The sequence below is a fragment of the Scomber scombrus genome, chromosome 18 (genome assembly GCF_963691925.1).
Source record: "Scomber scombrus chromosome 18, fScoSco1.1, whole genome shotgun sequence".
Taxonomy (NCBI): Eukaryota; Metazoa; Chordata; class Actinopteri; order Scombriformes; family Scombridae; genus Scomber; species Scomber scombrus.
This window is the reverse complement of record NC_084987.1, coordinates 12,990,349-13,005,181: the sequence shown is the minus strand read 5'-3', so window position 1 is coordinate 13,005,181 and position 14,833 is coordinate 12,990,349.

Below are 14,833 nucleotides of genomic sequence, written 5' to 3'. Positions count from 1 at the left end.
TGGCTGTATTTTTTTCTTCTTTAGAGCGGTAGAGTCCAATTTCTTCAAACTCTAAATTCATGCAGACAAGACAACAATTCCAATATTCCCATCATTACTATGGACTAAGGTTATTACATTATGCTAAATGTTTACAAATGAATCCCCCCCTGTGTGTGAGGTTTTGATTGGCTGGCACTGTGCCAAAGCATTGTCAGTCACGGAGTGTAAACAAGACTCTGATTGGCTGTTGGCCAGTCCGCATTGGGCTGTCTGAAAAAAAAGGCAATAACTGGCCCTGCGGTTTCCAGGCGTCCCGGGTTAGATGATGAAAGGGGATAAGAAGAGACGGTTTCAAGGCGCCCCAAAGGCGGACCCCTATTGGCCCTGAAGCCATATGAGTCAAGCGTGAATCAAAGGGAATACTGCAGAGAGGGGGGAAATTATATGTTGGATTTTTAAAATAATCGAGGTTAGTTTTCGGATAAATGTGGACCAGCGATGCCTAATCATTATGAAAAGTTAAGAAAACAAGTGGAAACGAGCCTCGAAACAATTCAGGTTACAGGCTGCACGTGAGGGAGGGGGAGAGCTCTGGTTGTGGATCGCGCCCCGCCGAAGTCCGCTTTTAATGGAGAAAATCTGGAGTCTTTCACCATTTTAAAGTGTGGCTGCATGAGGTTTGTCGTAGTGGGTTAGTGCGGTAAAAAAACACAAAAAAAACAACAACAAAAAAACTGTGTAATTTGTGTCGAGTAAAATTTGACTGTTTGAGTGGATCGGATGTAAGTGCATGTTTGTAAGAGTTGGGGTCTGGTTTTATTCGGTAAATTCAAGATCAGGGTGTAAAATGTTTGCATGGAGCACAGGCTAGATAGCCGATGGGTGAATGAAAACAATGTGAAGAGCGTCATAACTACGATGAAGCCAGAATATTTGGATTTTTACATGTGTGCATGCTTTATTAGCAATTTAACAACCATTTATCTAAAATATACGATTGGGAGGCGCCGTCATTGGTGAATAGCCACATTTTTTTTAATGTATTATACATTTTTAAATTTTATATCTGCTATGTAAGAATAATAAAGGAGGTAATTGTCTTTATTTCCTTTTTTATTTGGTTATTTCTCTTTAAACGACGTTGCATTTTCCCCCCTTTATTTTCTCTGCACACATTTCTTCTCTCCTTTAACTGCCAGATCACAGGAAAATAAAATGTACAAGTAGGCTATTAATATTTATGACAAAGGGGGAAAAAAGGGAAAAAAGAATTTATGTTAAATTATTACCACATCTGTGTGTGAGTGTGTATGTGTATGTGCCTGTGTGTGTGTGTGTGTGTGTGTGTGTGTGTGTGTGTGTGTGTGTGTGTGTGTGTGTGTGTGTGTGTGTGTGTGTGTGTGTGTGTGACATCTGACCCAGACAGGATTTTTTAAAGCACTTTAGATAGCCTGACAAAGATACAAAATATTTTTTTATAAAATATTTTATATTATATATTATATTATTATATTAAAATAATATTATTATTTTTTAAGCAGATGGAACGGTCTGTGTTATTTGTCAATTGAAACAGTTTGCAGCCTAAAACCATCGATTCACACAACGTAACCTAACAGCAATCAAATAAAATACTGGATATGTCTGAAATAGTCTGTCACAGATTTATATCGATTTGAATTTCCTAAGTTTTTTATATTCGTCCACTCACTGACCTTAATGCCATTTAGCACAGCTGACACTACTCACTGTGCAGTGGCCTGCAGTGTGAGATTTCACAAAAGGTCGGCTGCTTTGGTTGAATAATAACTTGTATTTTAGCAGAAGGTGTTGGAATTTGGTTCATCTCATCTCAGGCTCTTCTCAAGTGAGTTCATGCGATGTGAAATAGTCAGAGGTGGTTAGATGCACGCGCACACACACACACACACACACAGAGTATTAATTAATGCGGAGTGAGTGATTCCTTAAGAAAAAGACCAGTTTTACGACGAGGATTGTCCATGATCAATGGAGCGTTGATGATTGACAGCCTGTGGCTCCCACCCACATCTCCAGGCGGTGAAAGGGCCCATGGATATTAAAGCTAGACAAACTCAGTGGCTATATACGTTTATTTCCACACCTAAAATAGTCCAGATCACTAAAAGCATGGCTGATCATGTGGAACATTTGACAATGATATCAGATTTCAAGTTCTGAAAATGTTTGTGATTGTTTGGTGCTGGTTTGGAAAAACACACAATTGTATGGATTGTTTAAAATAGATTTTCTTCATAATTTAGCTACTTAAATGCAGATTTTTTTTAATACACAAAATGAGAGAATGCAGGCTTAGGTCTGGCTTCGTGCGTTTAGTATGGTCAAGTCAATCTATAGTTCATAATCATTTGGAGTGTGTTGACAATGGATAGCCTTTGACGTGTGTGTGTGTTTTGTGTATGTGTGCGTGCGTGTGTGAACATGCTTGTGCATGCACACATAATCTAATTGAAAAAAATATGGACAATTATTGCAAATTATAACATTTTGGAAGCAAATTTAACAGCTCACATTTCGTGTATACAGAACAATATGTTTATGTTTGTCATGGGTGGATTATCATAATAAAGGTCTGGGAAATGGGTTGAGGTAAGTGTGTTTGTGTGTGTGTGTGTGCGTGCGTGTGTGCGTGCAAGTGTGTGTGGTGGGGGTGCTATGTAAGAACTGTTTGAATTCTAGTGGCATATGGCATAACCAGAGGCCCACCAAAGGCTGGCACTGTATTTAAAACGGCACCCTACACAGATCTATCTTCACTTACAAGGATAAAAAATCCCAATCTTACCACACGAATAAAATGATTTTATTTTTAGTTAATTCTCACCCAGAACTCTCGCTGAAGGGCAGCTCAAACACATTTCATTTTTAGCATCAGGCCAAAGACAGTCTGTTTTAAACCAGGTTGTTAATTCATATCATACTTCCCCTGTCTGCTCAGACTCAAAACAAAAGATAATTGGAAGCATCAGTGCCCACAAAAAAACACAGACACAGACAATGCACAGAAATGTGACATGCATCACAGCCAATAGGATAAACAAGCATGTACTGACTCCCCCACAAATAAATTAAATAAATATAAAGACTCTTTTGTAAATAAAAATATTACAGCAATTCAAAGTCAGACTTTTCACAGTGATTTTGCATGATGGATATTTTCCTTTTTAATGACGGATCTGATAATTAGCGCCATACTGTAGTAGCCTATAGTCCTCTTGACTCTGACCTCCACTGGCACATTTGCTCTTCTTTACCTTTAAGTTCACCAACCCAGGAAGACTGACGTCATATTTTAACCTCTTCATTACCTCACAGGGGATTACAGTAAGCCAGGGTGGTTTTTCCTGCAGACCTACATGCCCATAATTGATGTTATAACATTTTCTGAATTCATCACCACTTGGAGGCTTTCAGTAGAGTTTGATGATATGAGAAATGGGCAAAAAGTTTTTCAAAATGAACTACAATTGTGTTCATGTACATGATACAATGCTTAATTACTGCAGATCATGAATTCTACTGCTTTATCAAGTTTTTATTCACAGTTCAGAGCAACACATTGTCTTATTGTTCCAATTGAAACCATTTGGACTATGGTCGGTCTAGTTGAGCATGTGTACCATTATGTCTTTGGTGTGCCATTAAACAACGCCCACCCTCCACTGTACTTAAATAGAAACATATGATAAATTCATAAACAGCTTTATTTGACACCACATTCAAATAACCCTATTGATCTTTTCCTCAAACTGTCTCACACATTAATCCATTATGTTCCATGACCAAGTCTTATGATCGTGGATGTTGAACACAGCTGTTGAAGGCTTAACAACACAAGAACAACATTGTGCCTCCATTATTAAACTCATCATCCATGTTGTTACCCAACATCTGCAGCGAGGGGTGCTGGCAGACACTTTAGGGGTGAGGGGGGGTTGCATGATGCTCCCATGGTCATGTGACCAAGACGGCTGTTGTCACTAAAAGCTCTTCTTTGAGAGAAGAAAAGGGGGTTTGTGGCTATAATGGATTTCTACCCCAGCTGCAGGTTGGTAAAGCATTGCATAAGCATCACATGGCTAAAGTGGGCAGTGATCATGTAGATCAGATCAGGGTCCCAGACACAGGCCTGATATCTCCCAGGCCCTGGTCTGTGCATGGCAAAGTCAGGTCAGCTTCCTTTTTTCATTCACAGAGCCCCCACATTCATTTCACACAACACGTGCTTTATCCTCTTCCTTTCACAACACCCTAAATGCTTGTTAGGGCTGGCTTATTAGGATATTCTGATTCTCTTGCTAGTTTGATGAAAGAATAATGCCACCAGATTTCTGATGGCAATGAAATGAACTAGAAATCTGCCCTGATTACATATAAGGGAGACTGTGTTATAATGCAGAGCCTGCAGAAACTGGTAAAAAAAAATGTCAACCACTGTTTCCCAAAGCCCAAGGTGCACCTTCAAATGTATTTCTTCTTGATCAACTATTCATTATCCTAAAATATAATAGAAGACCAAAGAAACTGGAAAATATGCACATTCAAGAAGTGTTTGTGTTTGTCTTTAAAAAAATACTCAAAATTATGAATTGTTTTTAAAAAAAAACATAGTTGGTGATTAATTTTCTCTTGATCAGCTAATTGCCTTGTTGACTTATCATTGCAGCTCTACACAATTGATGAAATATGGGGGTGATATTGAGGCAGTTGGCTATAAATTGGCTTGGTTTTACTCTCACACAGAATGTGCTAACACTTCAGTTTTGCCACCAAACTTTAGTACTGTGACTACTCCAAGGGATCTTACAGTCACTAATGTGAACATATGAGTTTAAAAACTTGATAGTTAAACAAGTCTGAGCTAACATTAGCAGCAGCCTCCAATTATCCACCACTCTGTTAAAAGCTGCTGAATCGAGAAGGTGCTGAGACTGGGAAACCAGTTACTGATGAATGATCAATAGGGATTCAGTGATTCAGCCGTTGTAGCACAGCAGGCTGTACCCTTAACTGAGAATGTGTGGCTTAGTTAAAAAGCTAGTTAAAAGCGTTATATGTTGATGCTTATTTACAGTAGCAACAAAAAGTTATAGAAGTTATAGCATGTTAAAATGTCATGGCTTCGGATAACAAGAAACTTTTGAAAAATCGGGGCATTCCTTCACAGTTATCTGATGTGTTGCATTGATTGTAAAGTAATCACTATGGTATGCAGCTGTTTGCCACCATGCACTACGTTTCTTTTGTCTTTATCTCTCCTTCCATCTTTCTGCTTGCCGCCATAAATCCAGCTCAGCCTTCATAGCAACGAGTCAGTTTATATGACATGTATAATATGCTTTTTGCATGACGTGTCCAATTAAAAATGTCCTCTGCTAGGCCTGAATCAGTATTTTTTTGTGGTTTGCCATTGTGCCCCCTATAGCAAATGGCCCTTCTGTCATATTAATTTCACATCCCAATGGCCAATGTAGTTACAACATAAAAGTGATGAGCCGTAATTCAGAGTCTGGGCTGATATGTCTCCTAAAGATATGGGGGGCTTTTTGTGGCTCTCAAATATGCAGTTATCACTCTCGCTGTCCACCTGACAATTCCAAATTTGCCAAAGATAAAACTTTAAAAATGCTAAATGATTAAAATTAACAATTTACACATAAATGGCTTGTCAGAGCCTTATTTTAAGGATAGTTTGAATGTTGATTTCCAAATAAAACCACACAACGAGAGGCAAAGGGTGAGAAAAAAATGACAAAGAGAGATATATTCAGTGTCTTTCAGCAGGTCAGCTGTAACAGGAGGTTGTCACATTTGATTAAACCACTAGATATCCAGGATATTTGCCAACAAGCATAGCACCGACTTTAAATGTAGACTACATGTACAGTGAAATGTTGTCTGATTGTTAGTTTGTGCTTCCAGTGCATATATGGTCTTTTTCATCATGATATTTTTAAAGGTACAATATTTTTGCAGTTGTTCAAATAAAAAGGTAAGCATATTTCTGCATATGCTTGTACAGTACATGTGTGCCCACGCATCCCTCGCCCCTCTGACAAATATATTGTAAAATAAATAAGTTGATATTATTGTTTGTCTGAAAATGACCAGGGGAGCCGTGTTCTCTGTTCTCAGGAGGACATGACACATGGCCTAGGCCAGAGGATAGAATAATGTGTGGCAGAGTGAATGGCTGCACATGCTCATTAGTGTCATTAATCACCAGAGACAGAAATGCCTAATGATAGAGGGAGGAGGGGCTTCACAGACGGAGGAGGGTGTGACAGAGATTGAGGATTCCTCAAGAATATTAACATTTGAAACATATAAGTAGCTTTTTGGATTCAGTTAAATTTATCTATTTTGGGCTCTCCTGGGTCTGGCAACATCGCAGGGATTGCTCGAAACAAAAGGAACAGTGTAATTAATACCAGGTTTAATTGTCGCTCTAAATTGTCACATAATTCTAATTTAATGTCACGTTCTCACTCAGAGTGTGAGGGGAAATTGGGCTGAGCCATTTCCCTTGTGGAAAAATAAAGGATCTCTGTGGGGATCAAATGGGAGTGTGTGACGTTTTCTCACAGACGTTTGATTGTGAATTGAGGGATTTCTCATGAGGCCTCCACTCGCTGGTTGGCCGTTGCTCGCCCACCATAATATGCAGCTAATGGGAGTAGCTGAGCCTTGAACTGGATCTCAGGGTGGAGAGTGTCGGGTGTTGCTTTGCCGGCTCCTCTGCAGCTTGTTCGGTGAGAGCAAGAGGCCCTGAGCTTGTCCGTCCCTCTGCAGCAGCAGTGGCTCCGGGGATAGTCGTGCATTGCGAGGGCAGGCTGTTTGATCAGCACATATTTTTTAATTGGCTCCAGGCACCCTGGAGTGTCAGCATTGCCACAGAGTAGACTCCTACCACACCTTTCCTAATTAAAATCATTACAAATTCCAGGCGCATCATAAAGGATTAAATGAGACTTTTGTATATATGTGTGTGTGTGTGTGTGTGTGTGTGTGTGTGTGTGTGTGTGTGTGTGTGTGTGTGTGTGTGTGTGTGTGTGTGTGTGTGTGTGTGTGTGTGTGTGTGTGTGTGTGTGTCTGTTTTATTCATTGGTGTTCCTATGCATGGGTGCGTTGTCTCCTTGATAGCTAACATGTATAGCCTAATTGTTTTTCGTCTTAGTAATAGTAAATGAGTAAGGGCTGGCTGTAATCCTGGTCCACTAATCAAATTAGATGAAATGGAATCTCTCAGCACATTCACACTGAAATACTGTGTAGGATAAGTTTTTATATGTCTGCGAAACATGTTTTGAATTAAATATGATCACCAGAAAACATCTCCTGCTTTGGGGAGCATTTAACCTGTAGTTTCATGTTTTTTATTGAATATTCACATCTGTCCTGCTGTGTATAGCAGGATTAACGAGAGCAGTTTGTCTTATTTGAAATAATTGATGTCAGACAAACTGTGTAAATCCATGGAGGATTAATTTAAAAGGCTTGGAAAACAAATGATCCCAAGAAAACTTTTTTAAATTTTATTAATTACTCCTTTGATGGGAACACTCCTCTTTCCCTATCTTAAATTACATGATTGGATGAAATAAGATATTGCATTAAAGCTCATCTTGCTTTATACTGTGCTTTAGGAGGCAAGAGAAGGAGTGGATTCAGCTCCCTAAACAAAGAAGGCTTAAATCTCTGAAATATCTAGCAGTCCCACTTTGCCCTGAAGAAATACAGAAACAAGGGAGTGTTTCTTTGGTCTGATTGGAAGTGAGAGTTCATGAGGGTAAAATGCAAGTGATGACTATGGAAGGATTTTTAAGAGCTGGCTCAGTTTGAAAACATGTGCCTAAAGCCTCAACACACACCCTGACACAAACATTAAAATCCTATGACATATGACAGAGAAAATGACTACAATTTATGAAGGTAATAACCATGTCTGACCAAAGTTTCAGAAGAATATCTCAGTCATGAGCCATTATAAGAACCTCTACAGCATTCAGACACAATACGTATAGAGCCTCAGAGCACAAGTTGTAGCCAAAAGTTATGGCGGTCGAGATTGATAGTGTCTCTCATAGAGCACAGTGGGACTTCTATTCACAACCAAGACTACAGCAACTCATATAATAGTTAATGGACAGTATTGTCCAGCAGTGAATGGACATGTTATGGGTAGGCAGACACAACAATAGATGGTATACAGAAGTCCTAAGGTTCACTGTGACTTTGTGGTTGGGGATGTGGGGACTAAACTAGTTGCAAATCAACATTAAGATCACAGTGAGAAGTACAGCATCATAAGTGAAATAATTGGATGAAATATAATATAATTACCACACAAATGAAAACTATATGATGACATGCATGTTTGGAAAAACATATTCTGCACAACAGGAGTGAATGCAGAAGCGGTAGGCCATTCTGAGCCATTGTCAAGACTCAACTTTCTTGCTTGAGAAAATGAGAAAAAAAAGTAACCCATATTTTGGAAGGCTACGTTTGTGGAACATGATCACTTGGTTTCTATTGACTCAAGAAGGACGGACAACAGAGCGACGTGGCATAGGAAAGAAAGTGAAAAATGAATAGGAAAGATGAGTGAGGGTGGGGTGTGTCCTCAACCATCGCTGCTTCCTGTCCGGAAAAGTCCATTCATCATTTTCACGTCTTCGTGTCATGGCTTACTTTGGCAATAGCCAGAAGTGTGGCAATGATGACACAGAGGATTGATGAGGTGCAGGCAGGGGTGGCTAGCAGGGGTTTGGGGCGAAGATGGTCAAACCAGATGTGGCGTGAGATGGGGCTGGGATGGACCACGAGGGGGACTTGATGAAGGTCATGATGTTACCCGCTGCCCCCATTACCCATATCCACTTGCAGACACACACACACACACATGAATGTAGGTTACGCACAGACACTGTACTGTGTATTCTGGTGCATATTCACCCAGAGCAACTAAAACAAAACCTTCCACGTGGCATTACCCACCAGCATGCAGGGACACTAACCCATGACGTTGATACCAACCTTGGAGAACTCATGACAATGAAAAAGTATCACACAAAAAATTGGATTAAAATAATGTAAAAACTTAATGGAATAATGCTGGGAAATATGCTTATTCGCTCCCTGATTGAGAGTGAATATCGATACCACTCTCATTTTTGAAGTTAGCACCAGCTGGCTTAGCTTAGCAAAAAGACTGGGAAAGTGGGGAAACAGCTAGCCTGGCTGTGTCTGAAGGGTAAAAAAAAACACCTATCAGCACCTCCTTGCCTGGCAACGTAACCAGGCAGTGACGACAAGACTGCACCCAGAAGAGAAACAGTTCAGCACATTTACTTCCCTTAAAGTCACAATGTATTATTTTTATGCGTTAATATTCTACAGATTAAACTCACAAGAGGTAATGAGTTAAACTAGTGAGCTTCAGAGGTGCTGGTACAAAAAATTGCAAATTTGTTACCCTCAGTCAGAGCCTGGCTGCTGTTTTCCTCCATTTCTAGTCATACAAAGCTAAGCTAACCAGATTCTGGCTGTAGCTTTATATTTACTAAACAGACATATGAATAGTGTCTTCACATCTAACTCTTAAATAAACGTATTTCCCAAAATACTGAACGTAACTAACCCTAACTAAAACATTGTTGGTGCGTAGTATCGGTTTATATGCACATTGTTAGCAGTATTGTCATCACTTGTGCATGTCATTCTTTTGTCAATACAATTCGCTCCAGTTTGGCTCCACTTTATATTTTTCTTAATGTGTTTGTTGTATGCTGCAATAATTTGAATATTCAATAATTTTGCTTTTCCGACAACAATACTGTAGTTTGGGTCCAAATGATTTGGCCACTTTGGAGCTCTTTTAGTTGTCATTTGCCACAAGTTCTTTTGAAAACTCAAACGTGTTGATTGTCAAATCTTTTTGACTGTCAGATACTGTTAATTTGCCATCAACCTAATATTCCACACATTCATTGCAGCATGTTAAATGTTAATTAGTACGTAAGTAAGTTTCTGGTGTGACTATGTGGTGTCAAGAATGCATTTATTTTTGAACATTCATTTTGGAAAGACTACATTTCTACATTTCAAAGCTTCACTCTTCTCCCATCAGCAGACTCAGTGATACACAAGTTTGTATTGTTGGACTCCCCCTTGTGGTAAAATATCACACAACTGTAAAGCCCACAGCCTCTGAGAGACAACTGCCAGACAATACATGCAAAGGGGTAACTGAACTCACACTGAATTACACTGGAGCCAAACGTAATATCAAAATGTGCCCTCCCTCCACACCACCCCTCCTCTTCTCACTCTGCTGTGTAGTGTATCCCCTGCTGGCACTAGGCGTACTCCGAAGAGTGTGGCTCTCCCAACTCAGTAGCTGATCAGAACCAGGTGGGTAGGCCTCCATGTGCTTTCCATTTGTGCAGGATGTAAATGGATTCAATTAGATCCAAATGCACAACCTGTCAGCCAGGGGGAAGTGGCAGACTTTCAAAGGCCATTAGATTATGGACAGGATTTGGAATAAAAACTTCACTGGCCAGGATTTTGCCATTAAATTGGTTGATGTGAAACTATTGAAGTGATTTGAGCTTGCATGCTGACTGTGCGCTATTCATGTGGGTGCAAATTCTGTCACACACACACACCCTCCCAAATTATCATCAGCAAACCCCCCTCCCTCCACACACACACACACACACACACACACACACACACACACACACACACACACACACACACACACACACACACACACACACACACACACACACACACACACACACACACACACATATACAAATGCAAACACACAAATGGCATGCCATACATAAAGCTGTAGTATATCCTCAGACATATTGCCAGTGGCCTCGCAAACTTAGCTGCATTACAAGAAGGAGCTCATACAGCTAAAGTCTAAAGTCAAAAGGCTCCATCAGTCATGGCTGTTAAGAAGCCCAGCCATAAAAATTAAAGACTTCCAGCTAACTGACCAACTGTAACACGTCTCCTTTGTTTTGATTGGCTGGAATAATATGGTGTCTACTGTTAACATTCTGTTTCACTCACTGGTCTCTGTAAACATCTGAAACATAGAGAAATTCAGGCCTGTTGAAGGAAAAGTGCTGCATTCATATATCTTTCAAACTGTAATTTCACACATTTTACAAAAATGTATATTACCAGGAAAAGCAGAGGTGTAAGCTACATAACTACACACCGGTTTCACTCATCATGAATTTGAGTGGGGGAGGGGCAGTTGCATCGAAAACAAAGGACTTGCCACACATAGAGTAGATGGGAGAGAAGGTTTGGTTGACCTCCTATGATTTTAATGTAGAGACCCTTTACTTCGCAGGCCTGATATAGAAGTGAATCAATTGGACATTTCTAAGCCATTATTATCAATCACCATTGCTTAAGACACCCTAATGAGCTCATTAGATAAGATGAACAGCAGATTGATTGCAAAATGGGGCAAGTAAAAAGTAAGAAGTAGAGAAGTAGAAGGTGATGGAAGAGAAAGGAAATAGGTCTCATGGATCTGCAGAAAGAAGAATGGCAGGGTAAAATTAAACAAGAAAGAGACAGGCTATGTGTCTTGTGCTGTGTTTCAAATTCTGTGAACGGTAAATTTCAAATTCTTTGCATCCCTTCAGTCTATTTTGGCACCTGCACCAATCTTGCGAAGACCACAGAGATACTGAGATGCAGAGGTGGTTTCTGAATGCACCATGTCATCAAAACAAAAGGACCACAAACCTTGACAGCTATAGAAATTATGACTTGCCGTGAGTCTCCCACTCACGGCTGCTGATCTTAGCTGTCTGTGGTCCAACAGAACAAAGCAGTTCAAGGCGATTCACCCACCGCTTCGATAAGGTTGGAAAATGAGAAGGGTGGAAAGAAGACAGGCAGGAGAGAGAGACTAAAGAAGAAGTAAAAGAACAAAGAAAGAAGTTGTGGACCCAAGAAAACAAAGAGGAGGGGGAAACAATGTGTAAAAGATTGTAAACGATGTGATTCAGGCAGACATTTGTTCCCCTCGGGCAAGCTTGATAGGTCATACTGTCTGAATCAGGAGAACGTAAGGGAACCCTGCTAGTGTTGGATTTCGGTTGCTGTGGTACGAAAGTAGATCGCAAAGTAAAAATATGTAAGAGAAGGTCAGTATTAAAGCAGCAGCACCCCTCTCTGTTTCCACCAAGGACGGAACAGATGTGCTCACAACTCCAGCTGTTGCCAGATGTGAATATAGGACCATCTGCATTAGCTGTTACTGTGTGTTTGTGTGTGTTTTATTTTTTTTAAAAGGCACAGAGAAGTGCTGCTCACATGAGTCAAACTGAGTAACGCTCCCATTTTTGATTATTTTATTCCGACACTTACCTCTTCAATTACTCCCTGTCAGGATTACTGTGGATCCTGATGGCCTCAAGGTGCATGTCGGCTGTTTTATGGGAGGGAAAAACAGCTTAACGTTTAATGACTGGAACATATTTTGGAGTGTAGACTTTCAGCATCTTGTCACATTTCTGCATGAAAAAGCAGATAGTAAAAATGTTGCACAAACACACTTTGATCCCATATGTGGTCAATTATATCACAAAGACCGGCACTATTCATAAGCAGATCTATACTGACACACATACAGCATTCATATAAGGTGAATATAGTTTGTTTTAATGCAATAATATATACGTTTCTTTCATTTTTGACTCCTCTCAAGGATCACACGTACATCCATTTGGCCAAAAATATCTAAGAACCAAGAAATATGATGGTGATTGAAAATCCAAAAAGAAGATCGAAAGAATGAAATAAAAAAGGAAAGTCATCTTTTGTGTGATCCGAGAATATAAAACCTGATGAGACATATAAAGCTATAAAGTGTTATGACACCGCAGGAGATGGCAGATTAAAATGTGCAAGGGCGATATCCACCAATAAAGGTGGGGACAGCGGCCGCTCCACTGCTGTGCTCTGCTCTACCAGGCAAAGAGAATGGTTTGAATAGATTTCAGCAACCTTCATAAAGCCAGGTCCAAAGCTACTTCACAAAAGGGAATAGAAACCAAGCCAATCAATTAATGCCCCCCAACAATGACAAGCACGGGGAGAAATGCTTTCAGACCTGGTGCACGTCTCAAACTTGCTGGGTTCCTACGTCCTGTGGCATTGAGCAGGAGAGTCAGGGTCTACTCTCTGCATGTTCGCGGCTGCTTTCTTTGTGTGTGTGCATGAGTGTGTGTTCTAATGTATTTGTGTGTGTGTGTGTGTGTGTGCTGAAAAGCTTGCTATTGAATGAGTACATTCAACAGAGTGCCGTGCTCTTTAAATGCCAGTGAAAATAAAGAGAGGGAAATTGTAGGCACTCTGAAGCAACAGGGAAAAAACCAACAGAGCGAGACAGTGAAAGCAAAACCTTACAGCGCCAAGAGAGACTTCATAAGGTTTAGCAGCCCTCCTCTCAAATATATGGTGGCCATAAATCCTCCACTTAATGTCCTTTGGGTTCCACTTTTTATGGATGATGACAATGACAGTGAGTGACTTCTTTTAAAAAAAATGTTAATCAATACAGCAAATTTCAACCAGGCTCTCTGGACAAACTCCAGGTTTACTCTTTCGAAAACTCCCATTCCAGTAATGAAAGTCGACATTACGCTTTGTTGCACTACACAAGACATTCAAAGGGATGTAAAATATTATGTTTCCACTGAAGTTTTGGAAGGAGTAAATCATTAAATAGAATGGAGACAGCTCAATGCATGAGACCTTACTGTTGAGAAGGCCACACTGGGTGAGACACATTTGTGTTAGGTTTCTTTTTTTGGCAATGTTTCCGATTCAGTCCTAATAATGACATTTAACCATAAAAGTAAAAAACGAGAGCAGAAATTACAACTTAAGTATCAAAAGTAAGTGTTCTTCAGAAGAATGGTCCCTTTCAAGACAGTAAATTATTAATATACAAAGCTGTTTAGAACGTTTTAAAGTAATGGGTTAAACTACTTAATATATTTGATCGTGAAATCCAACAATGGATTATATGATCACATCATTATTGACCTAAAATAGTATGTTTAGTGCTGAACTTGTATGTTTTTTAGTATTGAACCTTCACAAATTTGAGGGACTCAGAGGAGGCATATTTCTTTTAAAACAATAGTGAAAACTGAAGCAGCAGAGGCCGAAATATCCTGAGTTTTAGTCCCTAGTTCCCTAGTTTAAGCCGCAAAAACAACATTTCCCATAATACAGCTCTCTATCATAAGACACCGTCTGCCTCCTACACAGCCACTTCTTTCAAATTACACACCTCCAGTTTGTAACGCTGGCTTTCTGTTACAAAAATTAGGTGTGAAGCCCAAACTGAGATTTTTTTTACAAACTCTAAAAAGCTCCCTCCAGAGCCACAGGCAATGTTATACAATTGTTTTTTCACAGGCTGAGTAGCACTATTCATGACGACTAAACGTCATGTGTGAAATCAGTGGAGTGCCTCTTTAAATGTGCAATATTTCCCTCTGAAATTAGTGGAATTAAGTCTCACAAAGTAGAAGTATTCAAGAACAGTGCCAGTAAAATTAAATACAAGCGCAGTACTTCAGCAAATGCACTTAATTTAATTCCAACTCCACTTACTACTTAGCCTTTTTTGTGTAGTTTATAGTGCCTTTATCAGCCTGTGTTATACAATGTGGCGAAAGTGTTCATCTTCAGAGGAGGTGAGAATATGAGAATTTTTACTTTTTTTCAATTTTTCCTCTTTTTGTATGCG